This window comes from Ranitomeya imitator, chromosome 1 (assembly GCF_032444005.1).
Source record: "Ranitomeya imitator isolate aRanImi1 chromosome 1, aRanImi1.pri, whole genome shotgun sequence".
Lineage (NCBI taxonomy): Eukaryota > Metazoa > Chordata > Amphibia > Anura > Dendrobatidae > Ranitomeya > Ranitomeya imitator.
The window spans coordinates 1,121,291,086-1,121,304,078 of NC_091282.1; positions in this window are offsets into that span (position 1 = coordinate 1,121,291,086).

Here is a 12,993-nt window from a genome sequence, read left to right on the forward strand (position 1 = left end):
GCAGACTCATCTATCACTGGCTGGGCAATGGGCAGGATGAGGAGGAAACACAGATATAGGCCCAAAGAATAAAGTTGGCTAAATGCAGTTCAAAATTGGTAACACAGGAATAACCAGGGGGCATTGCAGTGGAGGACAACTGGAATGAGAGGCTGACACAGAGAGTAGGCCCAAATCAGTAAGTAGTCGAAATGCAGTTCAAAATTGGCAACCGTAATAAACAGGCGGCACAGCTTTGTTCAGTGGAGGAGAACAGCAAGGAGTGGCAGACACCGATAGTAGGCCCCAACCCAACTAGTAGGCCAAATGCAGTCTAACATTAACAACTACTTAACGAGCGCCTGAAAACGGAATTTCAGGACAGGAAACCAGGAGAACAGCAAGGAGCGGCAGACACTGTTAGTAGGCCCCAAACCAACTAGTACGCCAAATGCAGTTGTTCCATTTAACCACAATTTAACGAGAGCCTGAAGATAGAAGCTCAGGAAAGGCAACCTGGAGAACACCTTGGAGTGGAACACACCATCTCTCTCCACCCCATACCCATTTTGTAGGCCTAATGCAGTGTAGTTTTCTACAACTACTAAACGAGAGTCGGAAGACCGAAGCAATGGCAAGGAAACCTGGGGAACACCTTGGAGTGTAACACACCATCTCTCTCCACCCGATACCCATTTTGTAGGCCTAATGCAGTGTAGTTTTCTACAACTACTAAACGAGAGTCGGAAGACCGAAGCAATGGCAAGGAAACCTGGGGAACACCTTGGAGTGTAACACACCATCTCTCTCCACCCGATACCCATTTTGTAGGCCTAATGCAGTGTAGTTTTCTACAACTACTAAACGAGAGTCGGAAGACCGAAGCAATGGCAAGGAAACCTGGGGAACACCTTGGAGTGTAACACACCATCTCTCTCCACCCGATACCCATTTTGTAGGCCTAATGCAGTGTAGTTTTCTACAACTACTAAACGAGAGTCGGAAGACCGAAGCAATGGCAAGGAAACCTGGGGAACACCTTGGAGTGTAACACACCATCTCTCTCCACCTGATACCCATTTTGTAGGCCTAATGCAGTGTAGTTTTCTACAACTACTAAACGAGAGTCGGAAGACCGAAGCAATGGCAAGGAAACCTGGGGAACACCTTGGAGTGTAACACACCATCTCTCTCCACCCCATACCCAATTTGTAGGCCTAATGCAGCCTACTTTCCGACAACTACTAAACGAGAGCATGAAGATCGAAGCTCAGGAAAGGCAACCTGGGGAACACCTTGGAGTGTAACACACCCTCTCTCTACACCACGGAAGGGCTGATTCTTAGGAAGGAAGGCTGTCGGAAAGAAGCAGGGCGCGTCCGAGGGTGATTATATTCTTATTAGGTATATACTCACCCTCGGACGCGCCCTGCTTCTTTATTTGTAATGAATGTTTATTTGCAATGTGGTTTTGACTTACTCAATTTTTTTGGTAAATAATGATTTTATTATTTTCATTGTTTTGCATCTTCTTGGCAATAATATAACGAAGACGCGACAGGACAACACTCGGTGGATGCCATATCTGTGTGTTAAATTGAAAAAAACTTTCAGTTAACTACTTGCAGGAGAAAGTTATTGTAGCTGGTGGCCATTTTTAGTACTGTACCAGATTTTTGTTGTATGTGTTTGTTTTTAATGTTAAAATGTCTGCATTTGATATCTCTCCAGTATTTTCTTTTTTATAAGCAAAATACTTATTTTTATATTTTCTGATGTTGGTTCAAGGGGTACACGGGCAGCAGTAGACAGGTCAGTGGAGGCCTAGTGGAAGGAGGGACCGCAGACAGGCTTTGAAGGCCTAACATAATAAATTGGGCTGGCTGTAGGCAATTTAAAATTGGTTCCAGGGGAACACGGGCAGCAGTGGCCTGGTCAGTGTAGTAGTAGTGGAAAGAACGGGCCGCAGACAGGCTTCGAAGGCCTAACATAACAAAAATTGGGATGTAGGCAATTTACAATTGGTTCCAGGGGAACACGGGCAGCAGTAGACAGGTCAGTGGAGGCCTAGTGGAAGGAGGGACCGCAGACAGGCTTCGAAGCCCTAACATAATAAATTGGGCTGGCTGTAGGCAATTTAAAATTGGTTCCAGGGGAACACGGGCAGCAGTAGACAGGTCAGTGGAGGCCTAGTGGAAGGAGGGACCGCAGACAGGCTTCGAAGCCCTAACATAATAAATTGGGCTGGCTGTAGGCAATTTAAAATTGGTTCCAGGGGAACACGGGCAGCAGTAGACAGGTCAGTGGAGGCCTAGTGGAAGGAGGGACCGCAGACAGGCTTCGAAGCCCTAACATAATAAATTGGGCTGGCTGTAGGCAATTTAAAATTGGTTCCAGGGGAACACGGGCGGCAGTAGCCAGGTCAGTGTAGTAGTAGTGGAAAGAACGGGCCGCAGACAGGCTTTGAAGGCCTAACATAACAAAAATTGGGCTGTAGGCAATTTAAAATTGGTTCCAGGGGAACACGGGCGGCAGTAGACAGGTCAGTGGAGGCCTAGTGGAAGGAGGGACCGCCGACAGGCTTCGAAGCCCTAACATAATAAATTGGGCTGGCTGTAGGCAATTTAAAATTGGTTCCAGGGGAACACGGGCGGCAGTAGACAGGTCAGTGGAGGCCTAGTGGAAGGAGTGACCGCAGACAGGCTTCGAAGGCCTAACATAAGAAAAATGTCAATACAATGGTATTGACAGTGCCAGGCATTGAAGGATGTCAGCGCATAGACTAAACATTGGTGGAGCTGTGAGAGAAAATTTTGCAAGTCGTAGAGCACTGTTTGACCTGGGGGGGGGGACTGTCTTGTGGCCGGCGGTACAGGCCCAGGGCCCCTCATATTACAACGGTGTGTCTGACGTTGGGTGCGCACCACCACCGCCAGACACTTTATTGTACTATGAGGGACCTAGTGGCAGTGCCGTCGACCAAAAGCGGGCACACCCACCTCTTCAGACAAACAGTACTCTCACGGGTGCTGGCGCCAAGTGGTGATACCACGGCCCCGTGTGGGGACTTTGGCCATTTAGGGAGGTGTTAACATGTCGGATGCTGGACAATCAGGTGCTGCAAATTACGAGATTGGAAAAGTCGTTCAGAATAGTCCACAGGCAAGACCTTTACATAGGAAAGCTAGGTGTCAGCCGGGCAAGGTGGGGCAAAAGATTTCGAAATCCAGTTGTGGTTCATTTTAATGAAGGTTAGATCATCTACATTTTGGGTAGCCAGACAAGTCCTTTTTTCTGTTAGTATTGAACCTGCAGCACTGAATACTCTTTCTGATAGGACACTAGCTGCCGGGCAAGCAAGCTCCTGCAATGCATATTCTGCCAATTCTGGCCAGGTGTCTAATTTTGATGCCCAGTAATCAAATGGGAATGACGGTTGAGGGAGAATGTCGATAAGGGATGAAAAATAGTTAGTAACCATACTGGACAAATGTTGTCTCCTGTCACTTTGAATTGATGCTGCAGTACCTGTCCTGTCTGCGGTCATAGCAAAATCACTCCACAACCTGGTCAGAAAACCCCTCTGGCCAACGCCACTTCTGATTTCTGCCCCTCTAACACCTCTGGTCTGCTGGCCCCTGCAGCTCGTGTTAGAACGATCACGGGCGCTGTGTGCAGGGAATGCCAGAAGCAAACGGTCAATAAGAGTTGATTGTTTGGTTGCTAATATTAGTTCCAAGTTCTCATGTGGCATTATATTTTGCAATTTGCCTTTATAGCGAGGATCAAGGAGGCAGGCCAACCAGTAATCGTCATCGTTCATCATTTTTGTTATGCGTGTGTCCCTTTTGAGGATATGTAAGGCATAATCCGCCATGTGGCCCAAAGTTCCAGTTCTCAAATCTGTGGTTGTGCTTGGTTGAGGGGCAGTTTCAGGCAAATCCACGTCACTTGTGTCCCTCCAAAAACCAGAACCCGGCCTTGCCGCGCCAACAATTTCCACTGGCCCCGGAAAAGCTTCCTCATTAAAAATATAATCATCCCCATCATCCTCCTCGTCCTCCTCCTCCTGTTCGCCCGCTACCTCGTCCTGTACACTGCCCTGGCCAGACAATGGCTGACTGTCATCAAGGCTTTCCTCTTCCTCAGCTGCAGACGCCTGATCCTTTATGTGCGTCAAACTTTGCATCAGCAGACGCATTAGGGGGATGCTCATGCTTATTATGGCGTTGTCTGCACTAACCAGCCGTGTGCATTCCTCAAAACACTGAAGGACTTGACACATGTCTTGAATCTTCGACCACTGCACACCTGACAACTCCATGTCTGCCATCCTACTGCCTGCCCGTGTATGTGTATCCTCCCACAAAAACATAACAGCCCGCCTCTGTTCACACAGTCTCTGAAGCATGTGCAGTGTTGAGTTCCACCTTGTTGCAACGTCTATGATTAGGCGATGCTGGGGAAGGTTCAAAGAACGCTGATAGGTCTGCATACGGCTGGAGTGTACGGGCGAACGGCGGATATGTGAGCAAAGTCCACGCACTTTGAGGAGCAGGTCGGATAACCCCGGATAACTTTTCAGGAAGCACTGCACCACCAGGTTTAAGGTGTGAGCCAGGCAAGGAATGTGTTTCAGTTGGGAAAGGGAGATGGCAGCCATGAAATTCCTTCCGTTATCACTCACTACCTTGCCTGCCTCAAGATCTACAGTGCCCAGCCACGACTGCGTTTCTTTCTGCAAGAACTCGGACAGAACTTCAGCGGTGTGTCTGTTGTCGCCCAAACACTTCATAGCCAATACAGCCTGCTGACGTTTGCCAGTAGCTGCCCCATAATGGGAGACCTGGTGTGCAACAGTGGCAGCTGCGGATGGAGTGGTTGTGCGACTGCGGACGAGGTCTCGCTTCTGCAGGAGGACGAGGAGGAGGAGGAGGGGGTGCGAACGGCTACAGCCAACTGTTTCCTAGACCGTGGGCTAGGCAGAACTGTCCCAAACTTGCTGTCCCCTGTGGACCCTGCATCCACCACATTTACCCAGTGTGCCGTGATGGACACGTAACGTCCCTGGCCATGCCTACTGGTCCATGCATCTGTTGTCAGGTGCACCTTTGTGCTCACAGATTGCCTGAGTGCATGGACGATGCGCTCTTTAACATGCTGGTGGAGGGCTGGGATGGCTTTTCTGGAAAAAAGTGTCGACTGGGTAGCTCGTAGCATGGTACAGCGTAGTCCATCAGGGCTTTGAAAGCTTCGCTTTCAACTAACTGGTAGGGCATCATCTCTAACGAGATTAGTCTAGCTATGTGGGCGTTCAAACCCTGTGTACGCGGATGCGAGGCTAAGTACTTCCTTTTTCTAACCATAGTCTCATGTAGGGTGAGCTGGACTGGAGAGCTGGAGATCGTGGAACTAGCGGGGGTGCCGGTGGACATGGCAGACTGAGAGACGGTGGGAGATGGTATTGTTGCCGCTGGTGCCCTAGATGCAGTGTTTCCTACTACGAAACTGGTGATTCCCTGACCCTGACTGCTTTGGCCTGGCAAAGAAACCTGCACAGATACTGCAGGTGGTGCAGAAAATGGTGGCCCTACACTGCCGGAAGGGATGTTGCGTTGATGACTAGCTTCATTGGCCGAGGGTGCTACAACCTTAAGGGACGTTTGGTAGTTATTCCAAGCTTGCAAATGCATGGTGGTTAAATGTCTATGCATGCAACTTGTATTGAGACTTTTCAGATTCTGCCCTCTGCTTAAGGTAGTTGAACATTTTTGACAGATGACTTTGCGCTGATCAATTGGATGTTGTTTAAAAAAATGCCAGACTGCACTCTTTCTAGCATCGGATACCTTTTCAGGCATTGCAGACTGAGCTTTAACCGGATGGCCACGCTGTCCTCCAACAGGTTTTGACTTTGCCACGCGTTTTGGGCAAGATACGGGCCCGGCAGATGGAACCTGTTGCGATGTTGATGCCTGCTGCGGCCCCTCCTCCTCCGCTTCAGAACTGCTGCCGCCTGCACCCTGTTCCCCCAATGGCTGCCAATCGGGGTCAAGAACTGGGTCATCTATTACCTCTTCTTGTAGCTCGTGTGCAACTTCGTCTGTGTCACCGTGTCGGTCGGTGGTATAGCGTTCGTGATGGGGCAACATAGTCTCATCAGGGTATGATTCTTGATCAGCACCCTGCGAGGGCAATGTTGTGGTCTGAGTCAAAGGACCAGCATAGTAGTCTGGCTGTGGCTGTGCATCAGTGCACTCCATGTCAGATTCAACTTGTAATGGGCATGGACTGTTAACTGCTTCACTTTCTAAGCCAGGGACGGTATGTGTAAAGAGCTCCATGGAGTAACCCGTTGTGTCACCTGCTGCATTCTTCTCTGCTGTTGTTTTTGCTGAAGAGGACAAGGAAGCGACTTGTCCCTGACCGTGAACATCCACTAACGACGCGCTGCTTTTACTTTTACCAGTTTCACGAGAGGAGGCAAAAGAGCTAGAGGCTGAGTCAGCAAGATAAGCCAAAACTTGCTCTTGCTGCTCCGGCTTTAAAAGCGGTTTTCCTACTCCCAGAAAAGGGAGCGTTCGAGGCCTTGTGTAGCCAGACGACGAACCTGGCTCCACAGCTCCAGACTTAGGTGCAATATTTTTTTTCCCACGACCACCTGATGCTCCACCACTACCACTACCCTCATTACCAGCTGACAATGAACGCCCCCGGCCACGACCTCTTCCACCAGACTTCCTCATTGTTTTAAAAACGTTACCAAACTAACGGTATTTGTTGCTGTCACACAACTTACACGGTGAGCTATAACTTCAGTATGATTTAGCTACCCCTTTACAGGTGGGTGAGACCACAACGAAAATCAGGCACAATGTTACACACTCTGTTGTTGGTGGCAACAAATGAGAGAGATGCCACACACACAGGACTGTCACTGAAGCGCAAATGTAAATATTAATCTCCCACTGATTTGTTTTTTTTTTTTTAAAAGGGAGACTTTAGAAAAAAAAATAATAAAAAAAAATGATTTTTTAAGGAAGAATTTATAAACCAAATAAAATGAAATGATTGTTTCAGGGAGAATTTAGAAAACAAATAAAAAAAAAATAGGCTTTCTATGGCCCACTGAGTGAGAGAGGACGCACACAGGAGTCAGGAGTGGCACACAAGCCCAGAGGCCAATATTTATCTCCCACTGATTGATTTAGTGATTTTTTCAGGTAGATTTTGGAACCCAAATCAAGCAAAAAAATAAATAGGCTTTCTATGGCCCACAATTGGAGAGAGAGAGAGAGATGGCACACCCAGGAGTCAAGACTGGCACACAAGCAGAAAGGGCAATATTAATCTCCCACTGATTTGATTTTTTTTTTTTTTCAGGGAGACTTTAGAAAAAAAAAATACAAAAAAATGAATTTTTCAGGAAGAATTTAGAAACAAAATAAAATAAAATGATTGTTTCAGGGAGAATTTAGAAAACAAATAAAAAAAAAAATAGGCTTTGCAGGGCCCACTGAGTGAGAGAGGACGCACACAGGAGTCAGGAGTGGCACACAAGCCCAGAGGCCAATATTTATCTCCCACTGATTGATTTAGTGATTTTTTCAGGTAGATTTTGGAACCCAAATCAAGCAAAAAAATTAATAGGCTTTCTATGGCCCACTATTTGTGAGAGAGATGGCACGCTCAGGACTGGCACACAAGCCCAGAGGCCAATATTAATCTCCCACTTTTTTTTTTTTTTTCCAGGGAAAATTTATAAACCCAATAAAAAAAATAATAAATAGGCTTTCTATGGCCCACTATCTGAGAGAGAGAGATGGCACGATTAGGACTGGCACACAAGCCCAAAGGCCAATATTAATCTCCCACTGATTGATTTATTGATTTTTTCAGGTAGAATTTAGAACCCAAATCAACCCAAAAAATAAATAGGCTTTCTATGGCCCACTATTTGTGAGAGAGATGGCACGCTCAGGACTGGCACACAAGCCCAGAGGCCAATATTAATCTCCCACTTTTTTTTTTTTTCCAGGGAAAATTTATAAACCCAATAAAAAAAATAATAAATAGGCTTTCTATGGCCCACTATCTGAGAGAGAGAGAGATGGCACGCTTAGGACTGGCACACAAGCCCAAAGGCCAATATTAATCTCCCACTGATTGATTTATTGATTTTTTCAGGTAGAATTTAGAACCCAAATCAAGCAAAAAAATTAATAGGCTTTCTATGGCCCACTGAGTGAGAGATGGCACACACAGGAGTCAGGAGTGGCACACAAGCCCTGAGGCCAATATTTTTCTCCCACTGATTGATGTTGTGATTTTTTCAGGTAGATTTTGGAACCCAAATCAAGCAAAAAAATAAATAGGCTTTCTATGGCCCACTGAGTGAGAGATGGCACACACAGGAGTCAGGAGTGGCACACAAGCCCTGAGGCCAATATTTTTCTCCCACTGATTGATGTTGTGATTTTTTCAGGTAGATTTTGGAACCCAAATCAAGCAAAAAAATAAATAGGCTTTCTATGGCCCACTGAGTGAGAGATGACACAGACAGGGATGGCACTCTAGCAGAAATGCCAATCTTAATCTCCCACAAAAAAAAAAAAAAAAAAAGGAACTGTCCTTCAATTAATATCTCCCTGCAGTAATCTTAGCCAGGTATGGCAGGCAGCAATAAGGAGTGGACTGATGCACAAATTAAATAAAAAGTGTGGACAAACAAACAAGATAGCTGTGCAGAAAGGAAGGAACAAGAGGATTTGTGCTTTGAAAAAAGCAGTTGGTTTGCACAGCGGCGTACACACAGCAATGCAGCTATCAGGGAGCCTTCTAGGGCAGCCCAATGAGCTACAGCGCTGAGGAAAAAAAAAAATGTAGCTTCCACTGTCCCTGCACACCGAAGGTGGTGTTGGGCTGTGGAAATCGCTACAGCACAAGCGGTTTGGTGGTTAATGGACCCTGCCTAAAACTATCCCTGCTTCTGACGAAGCGGCAGCAACCTCTCCCTAAGCTCAGATCAGCAGCAGTAACATGGCGGTCGGCGGGAACGCCCCTTTATAGCCCCTGTGACGCCGCGGACAGCAAGCCAATCACTGCAATGCCCTTCTCTAAGATGGTGGGGACCAGGACCTATGTCATCACGCTGCCCACACTCTGCGTTTACCTTCATTGGCTGAGAAATGGCACTTTTCGCGTCATTGAAACGCGACTTTGGCGCGAAAGTCGCGTACCGCATTGCCGACCCCGCACAGGGGTCGGATCGGGTTTCATGAAACCCGACTTTGCCAAAAGTCGGCGACTTTTGAAAATGAACGACCCGTTTCGCTCAACCCTAGTCGCCAGGCCTCGACCAATCAGCGACCGACACAGCGACGATGATGTCATAAAGGATGTAGATATCCCGCGTCTCTGATTGGTCGAGGCCGCTAGGCCTCGACCAATCAGCAACGGGCACAGCGACGATGTCATAAAGGATGTAGAAATCCCACGTTTCTGATTCAGCGACGGGCACAGTATCGACGTAGATGTCATAATGGTTGCCATGGCGACGATGATGTCATAAAGTTTGCCTCGACCAATCAGCGACGGGCACAGTCTGCCGCGAATTCTGGAATCATCATTGTCCATATACTACGGGGACATGCATATTCTAGAATACCCAATGCATTAGAATCGGGCCACAATCTAGTATATATATATATATGTATATATATATATACTAGCTATTGAACCCGTTCTACGCCCGGGTGGCGAGCATTTATATTGGTATATGGTCTCCATCCTGTCATGTGCTGCTCCCATCCTGCGCCCCCATCCTGTCATGTGCTGCTCCCATCCTGCGTCCCCATCCTGTCATGTGCTGCTCCCATCCTGCGCCCCCATTCTGACATGTGCTGCTCCCATCCTGCGTCCCCATCCTGCCATGTGCTGCACCCATCCTGCATCCCCATTCTGACATGTGCTACACCCATCCTGCGCCTCCATTCTGACATGTGCTGCTCCCATCCTGCGCCCCCATCCTGTCATGTGCTGCTTCCATCCTGCACCCCCGTTCTGTCATGTGCTGCTCCCATCCTGCACCCCCATTTTGTCATTTGCTGCTGCCATCCTGCGCCCCATTCTGTCATGTGCTGCTGCCATCCTGCGACCCCGTTCTGTCATGTGCTGCCCTATTCTGTCATGTGCTGCTCCCATCCTGCACCCCCGTTCTGTCATGTGCTGCTCCCATCCTGCACCCCCATTTTGTCATTTGCTGCTGCCATCCTGCGCCCCATTCTGTCATGTGCTGCTGCCATCCTGCGACCCCGTTCTGTCATGTGCTGCCCTATTCTGTCATGTGCTGCTCCCATCCTGCACCCCCGTTCTGTCATGTGCTGCTCCCATCCTGCGCCACCGTTCTTTAATTTGGTTCTTCCCATCCATATGCCCCATACGCTGCTCCATAAAGGTTTATGGCCCCCATAAAATGCTCCATAGTATATGCCCCGTACACTGCTCCATAAAGGTTGATGGCCCTTATAAGATGCTCCATAGTATATGCCCCTGTACACTGCTCCATAAAGGTTTATGGCCCCCATAAGATGCTCCATAGTATATGCCCCCATACACTGCTCCATAAAGGTTTATGGCACCCATAAGATGCTCCATAGTGTATGCCCCGTACGCTGTTCCATAAAGGTTTATGGCCCCCATAAGATGCTCCATGGTATATGCCCCGTACACTGCTCCATTATGGTTTATGGCCCCCATAAGATGCTCCATAGTGTATGCCCTGTACGATGTTCCATAAAGGTTTAAGGCCCCCATAAGATGCTCCATACTATATGCCCCCGTACATTGCTCCATTATGGTTTATGGCCCCATAAGATGCTCCATACTATATGCCCCCGTACACTGCTCCATTATGGTTTATGGCCCCATAAGATGCTCCATTATGGTTTATGGCCCCATAAGATGCTCCATTGTATATGCCCCGTATGCTGCTGCAATATATATAAAAAAAATACCATACTCACCTATCGTCGCTGGGCGCCGAGTGCTGGGGGGCCTGAGCAGGCGGGGACACCGGCACGCTGTGGGGCTCAGGTGCCGGTATCGCCGCCAGCTCAGGCCCCCCAGCACTTACTATATTCACCTGGCCCCGTTCCACCGCTGTGCGCCGCCATCTTCCCGGTCCTCTGGCTGTGACTGGTCAGTCAGAGGGCGGTGCCAGCGCGCATTAAGAGCGTCATCGTGCCCTCTGAACTGAAGGTCACAGGCCGAGGACCGGGAAGATGGCGGCGCGCAGCGGTGGAATGGGGCCAGGTGAATATAGCTCATACTCACCCTCCTGGCGGTCCCTGCTTCTCTGTTGGAGATCGCGGTGTGCATTCAGTGTTTGCGCATACCGCGATCTCCTGGGAGCGTCACTCTGTGAGGCCCAGACTGCGCGGGCGCATGCGCTTGCGCAGTCTATAAAGGCTTCGGACAGAGTGACGCTCCCAGCGTTATATTATAGATATATATGTATATATATATATATATATATACTAGATGGTGGCCTGATTCCATCGCATCGGGTATTCTAGAATATGCATGCCCACATAGTATATTGCCCAACCACGTAGTATATTGCCCAGCGACGTAGTATATTGCCCAGCCATGTAGTATATTGCCCAGCCACGTAGCATATTGCCCAGCCACGTAGTATATTGCCCAGCCACGTAGTATATTGCCCAACCACGTAGTTCACGTACTATATTGCCCAGTGACATAGTATATTGCCCAGCTACATAGTATATTGCCCAGCCACGTAGTTCACGTACTATACTGCCCAGTCACATAGTATGTTGCCCAGCTACGTAGTATATTGCCCAGCCACGTAGTATATTGCCCAGTCACATAGTATATTGCCCAGCTACATAGTATATTGCCCAGTCACATATAGTAGATAAGGAGTCTAAGGGGTTAATGGTGTGGCGGTGATGTCAGAGGACGGGGCTGTGTGGCTGCCGCTCCCGTCGAGCGGATCGACCTTTGGCAGCCACAAACACAAGTGTGAAACCACTCTAAAATTACAGTGTGCAAGAGGCCTAAAATCTAAACAATTTTGAACTTTTACCTGACCCAGCACTGACCTGCTTTGTTGCAAATTTTGTTGCAGATGTAACAAGTAGCAGGTCACATGTCCTGCAAGTTACATTAGACTAGCTTTTATTCCATCTGTACATCAGAATATAGCAGTGTCTGAAATCTCCACAAAGAGAGAAGTGTACTGCCACAAAAAATCAGTCAGCTTCCACAGCAATTCACTTTCTACAACTATGAATTCAGTTCTGTCCAAATATGGAAGGAGGAAGTTGGTCCATGAGAATCACATTTACTTATTTTCCAAACGAACCGCTGATGATGTCCATTCCATCTCGGTTTGTGAAAAACGGTCGACTTGCAAGGGACGTGTTTGGACCAATGAAGAATCTGGCAAAGTTGTGAAAGTAGTCAATCTTCACAGTCACGCAGCACAAGCTGCAAGACCTGAAGCAATCCGACTTGTTAATGAGGCAGTCACCAGGGCAAGGACAACACAGGAGGCACCACAATAGATTCTCACAGACGTCGTTTCAGGAGCCCATTCTAATGTTGCAGCACTTCTCCCAAAGAAAGCATCACTGAAGAGAACAATACGATTAGCAAGGCAACTTGGCAATATTCCAAGGTTACCTCAAACCCTTGATCAACTTGTTATCCCCCTGGAGTTCCAGGAGATCAGTATTGATGGTGTCCAGCAGCAGTTCCTTCTGCATGACTCTGGTAAGCTACTTAACCATTTAACATTGTATGAAAACAATTCTATCATGCATAATTATTGCAAAGTTTATTTTGCACAAATGTGAAAAATGCTAGACTATAAGGTGCTGATATAAAATACTATGTGATTTTTGCCTTCAAGGGAAACTTTGAGGGTAATATAATGTAGTGAGGCCTATTGATTCCAACTAGTGTTGGCCGATCACGGATCGGATCTGG